Raw genomic sequence first — 17,933 nt, forward strand, 5'->3', positions numbered from 1 at the left:
ATACAGTGTAGTCCCACTCTTTCTCAACCTGCTGATGAACTAACATACAACATATGCCAATAAAAAGTGTGGGAACAGTTTGGAGAGAGCTGGAATACTTTTTAAAAAAGTGTTAGGTGTTAGAATAAGTAAACCTTTTAAAGTTGTTAAAAATGAGAATAGAGTGCACTATTATGGTCACCAGACTTCATACAAAACCACCCTGCAAAATGTACACTGCTTTCTCATTAGGCCTCAGTCCTACAATGAGACCAGCATGAGCTGAGCCTCACTCTTGCATGGAGTCCTGGGATTCCAGCATGTGTTTAAGTGTTTTGCTGAATCAGGCTCTTAGTACAGAATAAAACATATAATTTGACTTTTAAAGTCAAAATATCTGATCCTTCAAACACTTATTCACTTGAGTAACTTTACTCATGTGAGCAATGCCATTGATTGTTTAGACCATATTTGCAAGAGTACACATTATTCCCTCCCACCCATGTTCAGACAAATACACATTATATTCTGACTAAATTAATAAAATATACATTTTCCTCAAGTTTTTTTAAGAGTATGATTTCATTTTTTATTGATAGCTGTTAAACCATAGTCGTTTCAGGTATTTATTTATACAGGATCACCTACCAGATGTGCTTCTTTGAGTCACATGGGGCACATTTATCTTTATGTGTTTCTAAACTTCTAATATGATTCATACTAAATTTCAGTCCAACGCAACTTTTTTTTTTTTTAAAACAACATTCCCTTAGGTGTCTCAGTTCATGTGGTTTCAATATAGCCGTATAAATCGCAATAAGCCATATGCTGCAGGAGCCTAGAACAAATAGCCCATTTTAAAAAGTGAACTGCCAACAGAATTGAGATTCTATTTTTAAATTTTCTACAAAAGTAAACATTTTCCAGGTTTGATCATTGTGTAATTTTTCTCTGGTATTTTTCAAACAAGAAACAACCTGCACATATATTTAAAAAGAGGTTTAGTATTCCACTGTGTCACTGAGTCCCCAAGAGCTAATTTGTTCTAAAGACAACATTATTACATCAGTACAACATAGCTTAACCTAGAATTAACCTTGCTGCATTTTCTTTCCACACCCTTAACAGAGGCCTCAAAGCCAAAACATCACACTCAATTTTTGCCGGTTTATAATCATATGAAAAAAATACTTTCCAATACATTTTGACTAGACTTATCAAATGACATACACATATAGAAAGTTATAAGCCTGGTTTCATATCACAGAAAATATGGAAAACGAAGAGGCCATAAGGGAAGAGAACTGCACAGTGTTGGAAAGGGACTGCACTCCTATTCTCAGGGCTTGTCTTCACTACAAGGGTAAGTCAACCTAAGTTACGCAACTCCAGTTACGTGAATAACGTAGCTGGACTCGATGTAGCTTAGGTTGACTTACCCAGGCATCTTCACTGTGCTGTGTCGATGGGAGATGCTCTCTGGTTGACTTCCTTTACTCTTCTTGGGGAGCTGGAGTACCAAGTCAACCGGAGAGTGCTCTGCCGTCAATTTAGTGGGTCTTCACTAGACCCACTAAATTGACACATGCTGCATCAATTGCAGCAGCGTTGATCTCCCAAGTAGTGAAGACAAGACCTTAGATGCCACAACAGTTGTTACAAAGAGACTGCAACCACTTTTGTTTGTTGTTTTGGATCTGGTCTTCTTGACTGGTCTATGTTTTTAAATGAAAATATTTTGACTCTGTTTCATGTAGTGGCAAGTTTGCCTGGTGAGAATACCCTTGAGAACAGCTATTTTCCAACATTGTCAAAGTAGTATCAAGAGACCAACTTCTTCAGGTTTTTTTTCTTTCAGTTTTCCCCAGCTACCCGCATTCTTCATGATCAGCTGACATCTTAAAATCCAGCCCGATCATATCACAGTGGCAGTGGGAGCTAGATCCCTGAAAACACCAGCAAATCTTATTAGTTGGTAATATTTGAAGGTTCAAAAAACTTCAAGGGCATAACACCAAAGACCTCCAATCTTCCAATGCCTCCATTTAACAGAAGACAAAGGCCATTGTCCTCCTGCCCATGGTTTCAAGTAAGTTTGCATACACTTATTTCCACCATGCATCCCATTATGCAGTATCTTGTTGCACATATCTTTCATTACAAGACTGGCTGCTCTCTTTCAGAATTTGAGTATTTATAGTATAGCAGTTACCTGGGTAAAAGACAGGGAGAATGGCTCATAAATAACTTGCACTGTATAAGGGCCTCAGAGGCTGATGGCGGTTCAGCAGTACATTTAATAGCAACTAATATTTCATGTTTTAGTTATTTCCAATAAGCTATTACTGGGATTATTTATATCACAGACACATGGCACATTACAGACATTGTAAAGTAAGCCAAGTGATATCACTCAAGATGGCCAATTAATATTCCATTTAGATATACTGATTAAATACTGACCCTAACACTAATTCTGGGGAAGTCATGTGATTGTAGGGAGCAGAGAGGCCTCCCTGCTGCCTGAGCCTTTCCTCACTGCAGTGAAAGGTTCCGTCAGCAGGGAGCTCCTGAAGTCTTTCCCCACTGCCTCCCCCTCCAGAGCTTTTCATTGACACCTGCAGCTACATATCAGTGTGGATGCCACCTGCTTTTCACTGTGGCATGCAGCTATCCCTACACTATAAGCTGCTGCCAGTGGTGTTTAGTGTAGACATAGCCCTAGATTTGTCATATGTCCTGTATAAGAGATGGTGTAGAAAAGGGCACAAATATGGCTGTAAGAGAAGGGAAAGAAATGGGGGGAAGGAGTTGTTTGTGGAGTGAAGGCGTTAGAGGTAGATGAATAAATTGAGCACATCACTCAGCTAAACTCTGCTTTCCTTGCTGAACTGCTGCGTCCTGTGTCTGCCGCAGGTTTTGCTTGAGTCAAATGACTTCCCATGCACAATTATATTTAATTGCCTCATATTGTAGCTCATGGTCTGAATGTGAGCACTTGTTGGCACAAACTATTGCAAATTAATTTAATGCCATGCCATCTCTGACTACAGGATCCAAAGCTGCCAGTCCACAGAACAAGGGTGGCGGGGGGGGGGGGGGGAGAAACAGTTCTGAAAATCTTCTGCAGATCAGCAGATTTGTAACAACATGGACTTCCCAAAACAGTCATTGCATTGTTGAATTAGTTTTGGGGCTTGTGTCCTGTTGTTCATTCAGACCTAGCAGCAGGATTCAAGTAGGCAGTGTTACAGCTGGGGCTCTTTGCCAGGAAAAGTAACTAGAAGTAGGCAGATGCAGAACAACTTCCCCCCTTTACACACACTTTTGCAGAAGTTAGATTCTGGGGTAGGATTTTTTTTTTAGAAATGGGATATGGAAACTGTTGAAAGTTGCGTATCCAACTTGAATGATTCCACAAGGGATATTCACAAGCCACGTGCTATCAGTATAAATTAAAAAAAAATCTATATATATACAGTGGTTATCATCTAAAAGCTAGCATTTGCCAAAGGCTACTACAGAGTGATATAGCTAGTCAAAATCACTTTCCTCTATGGCTAAAAATAATGAAACAACTGCGGTAATCCTGTGGTATCTCTTGGTAAATGTCAATTTTTTTTTGTGGTGATTGCTTTACATTTATTTCTTTTGATGCTGGAATTTGGATCACATGGTGAATTCCGGCTATTTATTGTGTGTGTTTTAAGTCAACAGCAGTCACCATAAAAGCTGGTGAAAGATAACTATACTTTAAAAAGCAGCAGTGAATATGGAAACGGAACAATTACAAGTTGAAGGCAGAAATATTGCACATTTTTAGTTTTGTTAACGTTTGAACACTTTAGACACCCAGTGCTACTAACATCTGGTTACTACACCTCCAGGGGCAAATGGAATAAGCAGTCAAGAAAAATGGACTATGTCATTCTTTGAAATGCTTACATCAGACTTGACATGAAGCCAAAGTATTTTAGCACTTGCCATTATTATTTCACTGACACATCGCTTCAATTTATAGCAGCACAACACTGTATACTGACATTCATATTTTGTAAAACAGCGGAAAAAACTGCTGATGGACAACCGGTACAATGAATACAAATGACTAAATACCGAATACTGCCAAGTAAAATGAGAAAGGAAATAAAGTTTAAATTTTTTTGGAAGACAGAAAATATTTAATTTCTATACTTTGTGCATTTGTTATTAAATGGCTATAAAACAAAATTCACACTCTTTGGCGGTAAAATATGAAGTCCTCTGTCATGGCTATTTTGTCATTCAGAGCTGTATCACTTCAGAACGGGGATATCGCATGGTAGCTAGAACAACATTAATGCTTAACATTTTGAGCATTTTTACAGCAGTTTAACCAATTATAGGCACAAATCTCATAAATAAGGGTCTTTTCATGATTTAATATGTAGGATGTCCCATTGCGCTGGACTAAAATGTCATCAAACTGGATTTCTGCTTGGTTATTTTTTGAGCTACAGAGCAACAAAATCCATCATTTTCACATTATTAAATTTGGACTAAAAATAGTGTGATACTATTGGACAGAGGAGGTGCTGGATTACATGACACCTTGGAGTTAATCCCAGGGAAATCTTGCAGTATCTGTCACCAGAAAGTTATATTTTAATTTTCTTATCTAAGAGGTGCAAACTGGACAAACTGTGATTGAAATTAGAGATATAGGAGCTTTCAGGTACCGTCTAAATGGTAAGTTATAAATAAAACAAACAATTCAAGATTACATATACTTCAGCAATGTGTGCTGAATATCCCCACTCACAAAGCTGGGAGAGTCATTCAGCACATAAACAAGAAACACCCTTCTTACATTTGCCCAGGTCACTGTAGCTCCAACTCCACAATGAATGCACCATGGTGATGACCTGTTGGCTGGGGGTACTATAGGCAATCATTTGAAAGTCCCAGATACCGTTTTTATTCAGTACACCTTTCTCAAAGTCGCTTTTTAAATTATTGTAGATTAGAGAGAAACTTGCAACCATACAATATCCTTTTTTTAAAAATTAAAAGGATTTGCAGTTCTGTTCATTGAAAGTTAACACCTACCAAATGAAGACTATGTGGTGGAATACGAGAGATACCACAATTCTTTGTTAGACTTAGAACAGGAAACAACTATGCTATGCAGCAACTACTGGCAAATATTGACTTTTGATGTCAGTGATCTGATCCTCTTCCTCACTAGGGTGACCAGACAGCAAGTGTGAAAAATCGGGGCCGGAGGTGGGGGTAATAGGTGCCTATATAAGACAAAGCCCCAAATATTGGGACTGTCCCTATAATATCTGGACATCTGGTCACCCTATTCCACACCCACCAGTTGCCTCTATATTCCAGCAACATCCTGATATCACAGTATATTAAGATGACCACTGTTCTATATTTCAAACAGTCTTTAATGCCCAGGGTTCAGTGATTTGTACATAGTAAAACAATATGAAGAATTAAATCAAATAAATTATGTATGTTTCCAGGCAATAATCATGGAAAAGGTCATAAGTGCTAAGTGGATAAGTATAATTATTTGAGTTGAGCTGAATGAAATTCAAAATTTTAATCCTGTGGGGCAGTCCAATACTTCTACATTTGTTTGCCTGCCAAATCGAGCAGAAAAATGGAAATTTTTCACAATGAAATATTCTGAATAAAATTTTTCAGAATTATTTTGTTTTGACATTTGATTGACACAAAACATTTAGATATTCCCAAATCAAAATGTTTTGTTTCAGTTTGTTGAACTGACCCAAAACACCATGTATTTCACCATGGCAGCACATTGCCTCTTGGGAGAAGTAGTTTGGGAGCCTGCTGCCCCTATTCTCCCAATGGACCAGGCTCCCTGGCTGGACATTACCCATGAAGCACCCAGAGTCAGATCATTCTCATGATGCTCTACATAGCTTGGTCAGAAAGGAGTCTGCATTGCAATACAGCAGTTCTAGTCCTCAGAGTCTGCATTGTATTATGGGAGATGAAGTACTCCAGGGAGCCCAGTTCAGAGAAAAAAAATGGGGGCCTCAAACTACAGCTCCCATGACACAATGCACCATGATAGTGAAATTGAGTTGAACGTTAAACTGATTTGAAACAAAAATGTTTTGTGTCAGTTCAACAAAATGAAACATTCTGCTAAAGGCCAAACAATCCCAAACAAAATATTTTGCTTCCATTTTCCTGATAGAAAAGCAAGAATTTTGGCAAAATTGAAATTTCACTGCAAATAATTTTGATTGTGGAAACCTCATTCCCATCAGAAAGTCAGAAATCCCTGACCAGCTTTAACCATGTATAAAACACTTGTGTGGGTGATATCCCTTTGTTCTGTATTTTTCTAAAGCCTTACATGCTAGGTTTTTGCAGAAGAATGTGAACATTTGATTTCTTTTTTTGCATCTCATCTTTAAATCCACCTATGACATTCCCCAGTGTACAAACTGGACTGTTGAACAGCTGTGCCTGTTAATTCTCTAGCCTGGGGTGCTTTTACACTGCTTTGATGGTCAGAACTTCCACTCCTGGTGGCTCTCTCAGCCTTCAGCATACACATTCACTCTCAACCAAATACATGAGCACTCTGATCAGTTACTCACGAATTACATACAGGGCAAACCTGCAAATTCTTAGTCCCAGTCTTGTTCCCCCAGAAGTGTGTGTCTTGTACTGTTCAGCACACTACTGAACAATTCAAGCTCATAGAAAGTCTATCGTTTCATTAAAGGAAAATGATATAGACACTTCCACCCACCACTCCCTTTTGGAATCCTTAAAGAAAGGCTTTGGGAGAAAACATGGATAGTAGAGAATGTTTCACCATCATGGTTGACACCCCATGGTCTCCTGCAACCCCTAGCCTTCATTGTCCTGATCCTGAAAGATGTCCTGACCAGACCAGAGAGAGGGAGCCAGATGATCTCTCTACTTCTACTGGCACCAGCTGAATCCCAACCACTACCTGAGATGCAACAAGATCAGACTTTTCCTTCTAAAAAACCTCTTTCCAGCTAAAGGGAACATGGGGCATTAAAATGAAAGCCTTATTTAATATTTTACATTTCAATGCTTTAGCTGTTTTTCCTTGTTTTCCTTAATAAAAGGTTAAACAGATTTTTACTGGTGTTTGAGCCATGGTACTAACTAGGCTGAGTTTCTGTATACCAAACCCCAAGCTTTGTTTAACACTGTTTAATTTGGACAGTGACTGGGTTATGTTAACACTTTTAGCCCATATATTCCATCTAAATTAATACAACACCAGCCTATGATGCTGTTTCTGCCTTCCCTCTGGATTTTCCACTCAAAGAGTAAGGGTCACAGGGTTTATTTAGTCACCACAGCCTATCTACACTGTGTGTTTGGGCGGGTGGGAGGGCGAACTAAATCAGTCTAAGTTACGTAACTTCAGCTACGAAAATAGACATACTTAGAGCTACTTACTGCGGTAGGTTGACTTCTGACGCTCCCCTGTAAACTCCGGGTACGCTTCTCACTCCGGTGGAGTACAGGAGTTGACGGGAGATGCGATAAATCGACCCCCGGTGGATCAATCACTCCAGAGGTAAGTGTAGACATGCCCCAAGGCTTCCTAGGATCCCCGACACTGGAGGCTCCTCATAATGGACTGTCCATTCCACCCTGAGCCTGCATCATTCATTTTTGTGGGATGGGTAAATTCTCTATAGGCCTCAATATGAGCATCTACTCCCTTGCCCTGCTGCAGTCTCCACCACTGACAGGCTTTCCACTGATATATGCCTCCATTGCAGCAGCAAACAAAAATAAATCCCTTGAGGCCTTTCTTCAACTACAGGAACCCACCAGCACATTAGCCACTCGTCTGCGTTTTTCTTTGCCTTCCACTGCAGCAAATCTCCGTTCACACAGAATAAATAAATTCCTCCCCAAATCATTTTTCCTTGCATGCATGCCTGACTGCTCATCGTTTGCTGCAAGAGAAGCCAACTTTATATTTGCACTAGCAGGCGAGTGTCAGGGCTGGTCTACATGACGGGGGGGTGGGAGAAATCGATCTAAGTTACGCGACTTCAGTTACGTCAATAACGTAGCTGAAGTTGACGTACTTTGATCTACCTACCGCGGTGTCTTCACTGCAGTGTGTCGACGGGAGACGCTCTCCCATCAATTCCCCTTGCGCGTCTCATTGAGGTGGAGTACTGGAGTCGACGCTAGAGTGATCGATTTATCGTGTCTACACTAAGCACGATAAATCAACCCCTGCTGGATTGATCGCTGCTCATCGATCAGGCCGGTCATGTAGAGAAGCCCTCAGTCATGCATCAATTGTTATTGGATAAAATGAAATACTTGCAAAATTGTTTGAATTCGCTTTCCTCCAAAAGAAGATATTCCACCACCAATTAGGTTTATAAAGGCACTGCAGACTAAAATGGGTTTACGTGTGTGTGTACAAATATTTAATAATTTCTATCAGGTTACACGAGCTTGGTGATAAAATGAAATTTTACAAGGACGTATTCAATAGGCTCTATTCTGATCTTTGTTAGAAGAAAAGTAGAGTACTGGAAAAAGAGCTGTTTGTGTGAAATAAGGACAGCACAACTTAGATCATATACTGTTATGTTTGTTTCAGCAGATCTATGAAATCAGCTGTGAGTGAGGTTTTCAGATCTACACTTTGGCAAATGTAGTCAGTTTCACCATATCTACAACTGCCGCATAGACCAAGAACTCTGACTTTGAGTCATATGACCTTTGAGCACAGATGTTCTAGACACAAGTCTATCCTGACATGCCATTTAGAGGACAGCAGTATCCCAGTGTAAATTATCTGAATTCAGAGGCTGTTTGAATTTTGGTTGCTATGCTTGCTGCAATTATCAGATATCAGAATCAAGCGGTAAGTATTGGCTTGGATTAAGCCTTTGTGCTATTTTCGAAAGCAATATGAAAGAGCCAGGCTACAGAGCAGTTATGCGTGAAATACAAGTTTAAGAATTTTTGTATCATTATATTGGTTTATATCTTCAGAGAGAGCACATTTGTTCAAGTAAATTTGAGGGCCCTATTCAGCTGGGCTCTCAAGATGCAAAGCATAATGTTCACTGTGCAACTTTCTTCCCCTCTCCATCTATCTGAAAACTATATGCACTGTCATAATGTATCTAAGCCAGACCTGTGCAAACAGATTGTTCAGTTTCCTGGCAATTCTCTCCCCTAGCCCTCCCCCAAAAATCAGCACCACATATTTTGGGTTGAACAAAAAAAACGCAAAGATAATTGAAATTTTTGATGAAGTGAAAAATAAAAATTGTTTTTGTTTGAATGAAATGTTTTGATGAAAGTTGACAGTAATTAAGGAAGCAGATGATGAGGCCCTGATTTAGTTAGCAATGTAGATGCAAAGAAAAGGTCAGATTTTGTAAGTTATTGAAAAGAAAGAAACCCCAAGTTACTGGCCTCACAGGGAGGATGGTGGAATTGTCACTCTTCCTAGACTCAGACTTGACTACCAGAGACAGACCTATGCTGTTTGGATGCTAAACAAGATCCAAACAATCACAGAGTCTGGATTTGTTCAAATATTTTAAAGGATTTGATATTTGACTTGCTAGGAAAGACATGGGTTTTCAGAAAAATACAGAAGTAGTAAGTGACTTGATACAGCTCACAAGCCGCATCTGCATTTCCCCCTCTACCCCATTTAACCCTTGTTCTCAGCATTACTCTTTGCAGAGCTATTATAATTGATCTATTAGGAGATATGGCGGGGCAAACAGCTCTCTCTCTATCAGTGTTATAGAAGGCGAACAATTTATGAGTATATCCTGCGTAAGCTTTATACAGGGTAAAATGGATTTATTTGGGGTTTGGACCTCATTGGGAGTTGAGCATCTGTGTGTTAAAAACAGGAACACTTCTGAAGCTGCTTTCAGTTAAGCCTACAGCTGTTAGGGGACGTCGTTCAGACCTCGGTCTGGGTTTGCAGCAGGCTAGTGGGTCTGGCTCAAACCAGGCAGGGCTCTGGAGTCCCAAGCTGCCAGGGCAGGAAAGCAGGGGCAGAAGTAGTCTTGGCACATCAGTTGGCAGCCCTAAGGGGGTTTCTGTGATCCAACCCATCACAGATGCACCTTACTACTCTTCCAAAAGACTACCACAGCATATACTTTGGATGTTTGATCAGGCCGCAGGCCCACTAGCTGGTAAATGAGGCTGCCTTGGGGCAAAGGTGCATGGAGTGGGCATTAATCAATTGCCTGTGAAACTGTCTGGAGTCTTGCCTTGCTACTGCATGTGGGCGTGTGGGGGAGGAGGGCAGTAAAAGGCACAAATGATCCTTATACTTACAGAAGACAAGAGCTTGCTTCAACAGAAATAACAGACTGAGCAAAGGGAATTGTGATGATCTTAATTCTGAATGTATTTGATTTTGGGAATTCATAACTGCCCTTAGATTTCAGTTTTTAATTTGGGTTTAGAGTTTGGATAGGATGTTTTAAAATTGGATGTTAAAGTTGAGCAGTTTGTCACCACCTGAACCACCCTATTTTTAAATGCAAAACTGACTTCAATTTGGATTTCCCACAACAAAACATTAAAACACACTACAGGCTATTCTGAACAGCTATCCCAACCTGCCTCCTCACCCAGCATAACAGAAAACCCTACTGACCAGTAATTTGTTTGTCTGCATTCAAGACAGAGCAGATGCTTTTCCTCCCAAAACCAGATATGCATTCTCTCTAAATTAAGACAGAAAGACTAACACCTAAAATCAAGTTGTTAATTTAGTCCTTCCATCCAACAATGCGCATTTGCAGAACACACAGCAGTAAATGGGGGTGCAGTGGTGCACATACACAGAGCCAATTATGGGATTGGAGCCTTGGACCTTAACTTAATTATTGAACCACCATTTTACAATTAACAACTACTCAATGATATTTTTGGCTCTATATTCCAAAGCAGAAGTCTGGTGGCGTGTAAAAGCTGCCTGAGGAAGGCAGCATCCTGCAGATAGTAACTCTTATATGTTCACCACTTTGAACAGCTCTGTAAGCATGTTCTGAGCACTTATCTGGCTAGCCCTTTAAACGGGTGCAAGTAGCTCTGTGAGCCATACTTCTGGGAATCAAATACCTCCATTTTATTTTCTGAATGTTTATTATAACTAACACACAGGGATAATGGAAGATGTTTATATGCTTAACATATGGCCTTTGTGAGTTGTATAGGGAAACGTGGACTTTTGCTCATAACCAATGTTAAAATTAGCCACAGTGAAACTGGGCTAGAGGACTATATTTGTCAGTAGTTTTAAAAATCAGGTGGCAATGAAGGCAATATTAGTTTAGCAAGGAATCCCCATCCTCGTGATAAAAATGAACAATTTTTACCGAGTGCCTTTCATAGGAGGATGTCAATGTATTTAACTGAGCTTCAGTTGCCCCTAGGAAAAGTGTCTTCCTAACCCTAAAGGTAGGCTTGTGCCATTCACATCAATACACAAGCAACAGCAAAGCTACACACAGCTGTATGTTCATATTTTCCAGCCAAACTATTTCTCTTGGCTCCCCCAAGTCAACATTCAATCTCTACTTACTGTTTAGCTTGGGGGCTGTCTACCCTGCCCCAAACACATCACAAGTCTACAAAGCATCACCATGAGGAAGTATTATATTCATTTGGCAGAAAGCTCGCTGAGGCAAAGGTTAAATAACTTGAGCAAGGCCACACAGAAAGTCCAAGGCAGAGCCAGAGTAGAATGTAAGAGGCTTTGGATCTCAGTTTCCCTGTTCTAACCACCAGATCAATTCTTAAGTTTCATTGTCCTCATTTTCCCAGAAACAGTTGGTATATTTTGGTGATGCTAATCTCCTAAATCAGTGGCTCTCAACTTTTCCCAGACTCCTGTACCTCTTTCAGGAGTCTGATTTGTCTTGTATACCCCCAAGTTTCACCTCACATAAAAGCTACTTGCTTACAAAAATCAGACAAAAATACAAAAGTGTCACAGCACCCTATTACTGAAAAATTGTTTACTTTCTCATTTTTACCATATAATTATAAAATAAATTGGAATAAAAATATTGTACAGTATATAGAGCAATATAAACAAGCCATTGTCTGTATGAAATTTTAGTTTGTACTGACTTCACTAGTGCTTTTTACGTAGCCTGTTGTAAACCTAGGCAAATATCTCGATGAGTTGATATACCCCCTGGAAGACCTCTGCGTACCCACAGAGGTACACATACCCCTAGTTGAGAATCACTGTCCTAAATTAACATCCTTAGCTATTTCACAGCCCATCCAGGTGAGAGCTTCTCCACTGACTGAAGCTGGAATTAAAATTATATATATGTACATCTGCTACATATCATCAGCACCAATGAAGTGGTTCATAGCAGGTGAGAAGTAACTCGCTGTATGCTTTCTAAAGCAATAAAGTCAGCTTTGCAGATATGTCAGAAACGTTAGGCCTCTGTACAACTTAAGTTCCACACAAGTGCCTTTTGCAGGCCTTGTGCGAGGGTGAATTTCCAATGCTGCCAAGCCCGCTAATGAGGACAAAAGTGTAGATTTTCTAATTTTACTTTGAAACCAGACGTATATAAAGTATGCCTGGAATGACAGTGACTAAAGTGCCTGCACAAATGTCCCTGGCATTAGATTGGTGAGACAATGAGTTACTTCTGTATGTTTTACCCATGACCAGCTGCCATAATGTTGAGTATGACTCGTCCCAGTCTATACTGACTTCAAAGCTGTGAATAACATTGCGTTAATTAATGTATCTTCAAGGTCTTTTTCAAGTGAAGGCAAAACCTTTGAGAATTTCTAGCTTAAGTTGATTTAAAAGGTAAACTGGTCTCACAATTACCCACTTTAAAAATTGTGTGCGAGTACTTCAAAAAGGTTCTAAATGTTTCAAAACCACCAAATTGCCCACTGTATAAGTTGCTGCTGAATTATTGGTTAAGGTTGGGCATCAGTTTATTGTGCACAAGAAATCAATGACCGGTGGCTGTTATACAGAAAATTCAGTGTACCTTTTGCAGAGGATGAATCCATTCCCTGTGCTGCTTTGCTATCAGATAGCTAAGGCTGAGTTTAAGGGTCTTCCTGGTCTGGTGAACGTTAATTTTGGAGGCCATTTACCAGCAAATGGTGCTTGTCCTCAGTCCTTGTCATTCAGTCATCTGCCCTCCTGCTGGCACAAAGTGCAATGTGAACAGCTGCAATAGGACATTTCATTTACTCATGTGTTTTCCCAACAACTCTTCGTTATATTAAATATGACAAATGATTTAACAGTCCCAGTGATTTATTTCATATTCTGAAGAGTCTTCACTTTTTATAGCTACCAAAGCAAAAAATGTATTTTGTAGCTGTTACAAAAAACTAATACTATATAATAGCGAAATTGATGGCTGTATCATACCAGTGACAATATGCTTTAAAGAAATAAATTTCCTATCACTTTTTTATTTAATATTTTAATGAAAAAAGAGGCGTTCGTTAATCCATTTTTGTGCAGTATCTTAAATCCAAATGATATTAGTTTCATTTACATGTTCACATTATTCCCATTTTGGCCTTCGGGTTGGTTTCAAAAAAAGAAGAAGATGTATCAAGTGTTAGTTGCATTAGACATTTACTTATGATCAAGTTTAATTCAGTTTAATTTTTGATACATCCACCATCAGGGCCCTAAGCCCTTCCCTTGCAGAGGGAAGGCCACAATGATCTAATAGGGGTCTCCATCTCTAGTGACTGTGATCCCAAAGCTAATGTATTCAGCGTGATAGGAGCAACATTAAAAGAAGTTAAATAGGTCACGGACTCATACTTAATTCAGTGACATAACTTGATAAAGTGCTGTATTGTGACTGTGTCAACAAAAAAGATACATATTTTCCTCTGAATACAATGGACTCAAGTGAATAATGAAGGCACTTATCCTGTCCAGAGTGTGACTAATGAGGGCACTTATCCTGTCCACAATGTGCTGCTTCACCACTTCATTTCATTTGGAAACCTTGCTCCCTGAATTGGTGCACACACCAGGGGTATACATTTGGCAGAGGGCCAGCATTTAATCAGGCCGTCACTTCCCATTGATATCCCTCTATTGAGTGATATTTTATATGTGTACCACTGCCTGAACAATCATGTCAGCTGACTGCTAAGAAAGCAAAGATAGACACAGCAGAGCTGTGTCTCAGTGGGGAATCATGCGAATATTTTTTCAAGTTTTTATTTCCAGTGGTTTTACACCCCCAATTTCCCATGAGTTTGGGATTCAAATCAACAAAATCTCAAAGGGAACTTAAGGTTTTATGTATATAAAATTTGCTGAAGTATTAAAATGACACAGCTTTAACCCAATTTAACTCTTCAAATACTGTCTAAAACTTTAAGCAGCCTAACAGGCTTCACAGTGCCCCAACAGTCAGTGCAATGAAGAAGTCCTACGGGCTTTTCTACACAGTGGGGTAATGCGCTTTGATGATGATGTGATTTCTAAAGCACATTCATGTGTTGCACATTATTTGGTCCATGCAGTCCTTGCTGGTGTGTACTAAAGGTTCCCTAATCCTCTTTAATGCTGTACTGCCCTATGTTAAAGGTCTCTAGGGAACCTTTAGCGTGCACCAGGCAGGACTAGATGGACCAATTAATGTGTAACACATTCATCCACTTTAGAAATCACACCATCACAGAGCACATTACCCCACTGTGTAGACAAGCCCTAACGCCCAGTTGAACAATAAGTTCCACCTATTCTCAGGCCAAAACCAGGCAAAGCTCACTTCTTTTGTATTACTACTTTTGCTGGAGGTTTCTTATATACAATTGGGGCCTTATTGAAATTACACTCACCTAGCTGAGGCCCTGTCTACACTACTGGAGCAAGTCAGCCTAAGTTACACTACTCCAGCTACATTATTCATGTCGCTGGAGTTGACATAGCTTAGGTCATACACTGCGCTGCCTCAACAGGAGACACTCTCCCATCGACTTACCTTACTCTTCTCGGGAAGGTGGAGTACTGGAATTGACCAGAGAGTGCTCTGCTATTGAGCTAGCAGGTCTTTACTAGACCCGCTAAATTAACCCCCGCTGCATCGATCGCAGCAGCATCAATCCCCAGTAAGTGTAAATATGGCCAGAGAGCAGAGATTTTATAGAACTGATTTCATCTCAGGCGCTATACTAGGCAGTTCCATTTTGCTATTATGAAATACCATCAAAACTTGCTAACTCCAAACAAAAAACCACCTTACCCTTAATATCTTCAGCTGCCCAAATTCACATCACGAGGAATCAGACTAAATGCAATTTTAGGTCTCATTTCGCTCTTGCCCTGTGCCCCTTGTGCGGCATTTACACCCATGCAAAGAATTTAGAGTGGATATAAAACATTAAAATTCTGACTCTCTAGCATTTGACACCCACTCGGCTTGGATGCAAATGATCTCATATGGTGTAGAGCAATAGAGAACCTGACCCTTCAGTTGGTACTAAAAATTCTAGCAATTTCAACCCAAAGCCCTTGTACAGTTGCCAACACTTTAGTAAGTTTTACAATGTATTATAGCTCAAATAAAGGAGAGGTTGGGGGAGCTCTAGATTATGGTGCAGTCTAGTGAATTTTAGCACCTGAAAGATATTAATTAATTGTCACAGCATCCCTGTGAGATATGTATCCATTATTATCCCTGTGACAGAGGAGCTCTACTGACCCCTGGACAGCACTGCCTCCTGGCGGTTCTGGAGATTAGCTCTGCCAGGTTGATGCCCCTTCCAGCAGTTGCACTCTATCACTCTCTCTTTTCCTGTGGCCCCCTCTCTCATTCCAGGAACTACAGTCTCCTCTTCGTGTCTTGGACCTCCAGCTGGGTCATTATGTGGTTTCCCCTTCTGGGGGCCCCAAAGTCCTTCTACATGAATGTTCTCAGGTAGTCATCTCCAGCACTACCCTGACAGTGCCACTTTCTTAGTAGACAGTACTCATTACTCTAGGTTTCAGCCCAGGGACCCTATACCTGGCAACTCCTTCCCCAGACTCCTTTGTACAGCTTCTAGTTCCCTGGGTATAATAGCTCAAACTCCCTCCTCCCAGGGATTAACTACAGACACCATAGCCTAAAACACACCTCCCTTCTCCTAGGGAATAACTACAGACTACTTCCCTACAACCCCCTTTCTGTTACCAGCTTCCTGGCTTTATAAATCTTCCCCCAGCTGGACTTCATCAGCCAATTAGGTCTTAGCACTGCCTGGCTTTTTTCCAGGTGCAGCCTACAGGTTGATTGGCCTAATTTACCCCTTCAGGACTTGGGTGGGGTGACCACCCCATCACAGTCCCCAGGATTCCAGAGGAGAAATTAAAAACACAGAGCTAAAGTGACATATCTAAGGCCACCGAGGGAATCAGTGCCAGACCTGGGATTAGAATGTGCCATTGAACTGCACAGAGGTCACACTGCCAGCTAAACATGTGAGCTAGCTCAGTGGCCTGCAGCTTGCTAGGAGGGAATTTGCAGCAGCCTCAGTGCCATTGGCAGCAGTTTGGAGACCACTGCTCCTACAGCTGAAAACTGATCTAGGGTTTTCCCCAGGCACCAGTGGACATGTTTTTTTATGGATCTCAATAGCCAATCCGGGGTAGCTGAAGGGAATAGGGTGAAGGACACACAGAGATGGGTGTCTAACTCCCCTTTGTGATTATGAAGATGTTCCCTGATTTTTAGGAAAAAAATCAGTGATCCATTTACGCTGTTTGACATTTTCAAGGAAAGGGAAGGGACTAGATTTTCACTTGAAACACAGAGAAAAGAAGCTAAGATTAGCCCTAACATTTACAGGGCCCATGGCTGCAGACTTTATTGGGCCCAAACACAAGGTTGTTTTTTTTCCTTTGGTTGGTTTTTGTTTTGGACTCTGGGATGGAACTTGACATGCCCTCAGTCTGTTTAACATTGCTTGTCAAGAGCTTTGCTGTCAGGTTAGATTTCTCTGTTGTTGAAAGATTACCTCTCAGTCTGAAGACATCCACAAGTGAATGAAAAATGTCTCCACGGGCTTTGTGAAGGCATTTTCTTGTCTTCATGGAGTACAGCCAAAGAACTGTTTGTGATAGAGATGATTAATATAGAAAGCAAGACTGACATGGAAATCCTTGGGAATAGTTACTTTATCTTTCAACTTTTACTTTCAATAGCACTAGGAAAGACTCACACACTTTTCCTTCCATAGTAACTGAAGACCCATCAATTATTTAAGTAAATTCCTTACTGATGAGCATCTGAGATCACTTTTATGTATGGACAAGATCACGTAGTGTCATTTGCTTCACTGTTAAGTGCTTTCAGCTGATCCTGGTTATATTGCTGTATAAACCATTTAAAACTGTTTTGTTGTTGGAGTCTCCTTGATTTTAAAATGTATCAGAGATCTCCATCCCACTGAAAAGTTCTGTTTCACTGTGCTGTAGGAGTGGTTTTGTTCTAGTATATACTTTTGGGATAGGCTCTGTTACCTGGATCTTTCAGTTTCTTACATGGAAAGATTCAGTTTTGTAATTATTTATTATCCATGATTAAAGTTCTATTCTGCCCATGACAGACAGAATGAAAGTTGCATATGTTCATGAATTTATGAAGGTTTCTTTTGTGCCATCTAGTTTAATTGTTCCAAGGAGAATGGGTCTGGAATCTTTTTCAGTGAAAGCATGGTTCATAAGGTCTGCTTAAAAAAAAAAAACCCAACCCTCTGTTGACTATCACTCCTGGTTACAGAGAAAACTTCGAAAAATGGACTGGAAGAACCTGGCAGGAGGGATAAAAGTCTGAGTTCCTTTCTCAGGTCCCATGTCAAAACCCAATCTTTAACTTTTGAGCCAAGCAAAATATTTTCTTCAAGAAGGA

General features: G+C 40.2%; 1 long non-coding RNA gene across 2 annotated transcripts in view; it reads right to left on the reverse strand.

The window, feature by feature from the left end:
- The window catches only part of LOC122464452, a 42,385-nt gene extending 26,175 nt beyond the window's left edge, over positions 1-16,210 (reverse strand). Inside the window, exons 1-2 of one of the 2 annotated variants that reach the window (XR_006288490.1) lie at positions 15,747-16,210; positions 13,050-13,207 (exon numbers count right to left, since the gene is read on the reverse strand). This is a non-coding gene — a long non-coding RNA (uncharacterized LOC122464452). Of the gene's footprint in view, positions 1-13,049; positions 13,208-15,287 lie in introns of both variants that reach the window. The other variant, XR_006288489.1, reaches the window with a different exon arrangement.
- Between the last annotated feature and the right edge of the window lie 1,723 nt (positions 16,211-17,933).

The sequence above is a fragment of the Chelonia mydas genome, chromosome 2 (assembly GCF_015237465.2).
Source record: "Chelonia mydas isolate rCheMyd1 chromosome 2, rCheMyd1.pri.v2, whole genome shotgun sequence".
In the NCBI taxonomy this organism is placed as follows: Eukaryota; Metazoa; Chordata; order Testudines; family Cheloniidae; genus Chelonia; species Chelonia mydas.